This window comes from Pundamilia nyererei, unplaced genomic scaffold, assembly GCF_000239375.1.
Source record: "Pundamilia nyererei isolate P.nyererei 1_Seehausen unplaced genomic scaffold, PunNye1.0 scaffold00004, whole genome shotgun sequence".
Taxonomy (NCBI): Eukaryota; Metazoa; Chordata; class Actinopteri; order Cichliformes; family Cichlidae; genus Pundamilia; species Pundamilia nyererei.
The window spans coordinates 8,812,188-8,813,959 of NW_005187405.1; positions in this window are offsets into that span (position 1 = coordinate 8,812,188).

Consider the following 1,772-nt stretch of genomic DNA (forward strand, 5'->3'; position numbering starts at 1 on the left):
TCCTGAATACAAGCAACAATTCACATTGTGTTCAATCAACAATGTACTTTCGCGGAAGAATAATTTTCATCTTAATTGCTTATAATTACCGTTATACAATCCGATAATATTCAAACATCCTTAAAATCAAGATCAACAACCCGTAAATGGTCTTTGAAGTCAGTGTCAAATTTCTCTGGAACTGAGTTCTTCAGACAGTTAACATCTGGCATGCAGCAGAATTCCACTCTCATCCGTTTATTCCCCGACGAAAGATCGGAGGTATCGAGGCCAGCTTATTGTCATTACAGACTGAATGTTTCATAGCACCAAACAAAGAAAGAAAAGAAAAACTGCAGATTTCTCAAGGCAAGCAAAACATGCCAACACTCAGAAACTGTTTTTTCCAAAAGGGAAACTATTGAGCTGAAACATGTAGGAAGGACGCGTTTTACAGACTTTCCTGGAGATTATACATGTTCTAGTTTTATGGCTGCGATAACTAGAAAGAAAAAAGAAAAAAAAAAGCTGACTTCGGCCTGAATTTGAAAGCTCGCATGCATTGTGTGACTGACCCTGAAACCCATTACCGATCATAAACGATTAGAGATTTGTCTTTGAACGTTAAACTCTATTAATTTAATTGCACGCTGATCTACTGAATTCAGACGGAATGTGGCGCCATCTAGTGGACTTTTGTTTTAATGGCGAACAACAAAAAGAATCAGCATAATTGAGTACTTGACTGTTTTTCAGCTTTTATTTTATTTTATTTTTTAAAAGAAAACAGTACAGGTGTTAATCTAAACATCAACACAAGTGACAATGTGGCTTAGAAGCAGGGTATGCTGCTATATCAACTGTATAATGTAGCATATATGAACTGTATGTGAACTACATTAATTGTCTGCCATTAAACACAACTGTGCACATTTCTGTGTTACACTGTTTAACCGAAATTAATTTTATTAAAATAATCAAAAGAATATTGATTATTTGCTTCCTTCCTACTTCCCCGCTGGTCTTATGTTCTGGACTGTCTCATCGTTGCAGGGCCTGAAGCTTGGGTTTTTTCTGCTCTATGGATCAGTGTGAGTTGCTCTCTGAGTATTCTGGCTAAACTCACCTCTGGTAATCTGGTGATCTGTCCACTGTCTGAGTTTACTCATGCGCCTCAGTACTGTCATGTGCTGTAACTTTTTATAGCTACATATTACACCCTACGACTGGGTATGAAAAAGCTTCTTTTTCCTGTTATTGCCAAATAACTGTTAGAACAGCTTTCCAGTCTGAGTGTACTCTGTAGTTTCTTTAAACGGATATAGTTGTTATTGTTTTGCAGCCAACCACTTCCTTCCTTACCCTATTTTTTTTCCTATTGACTTATCATTTCAGTTTAAACTGTAACATACTTACCCTGTATTTCAGTGTACTTAGCATTGTGCAAAAAGAAACTTTATGTACGAAGGTGTGCAAGTGTATGAGATTGTTCTTGAAATTCTTTAACACTTCTTTTGGCTTATAATAAAATATCTCCAGGATTAAATGGTCTGGCCCACTTATGTCCCACACCATGTAAAATGAGTTAGACATCCCTGCCCTACAGCAATGACAGTATAGTAAACTGAAACAAAACCAGAGCACATTAACACATACAGAGAGTGCTCCAGCATATCCTTTGTAGACACACATTACTCTAGGTCACACTGGGTCGTGTTCCACACGTTGTGAAAATGCTAACAGGACCTCATCTACTTTCTCCGCCTTCTTGAGCTTGTAGGTCCAAGGCTTTC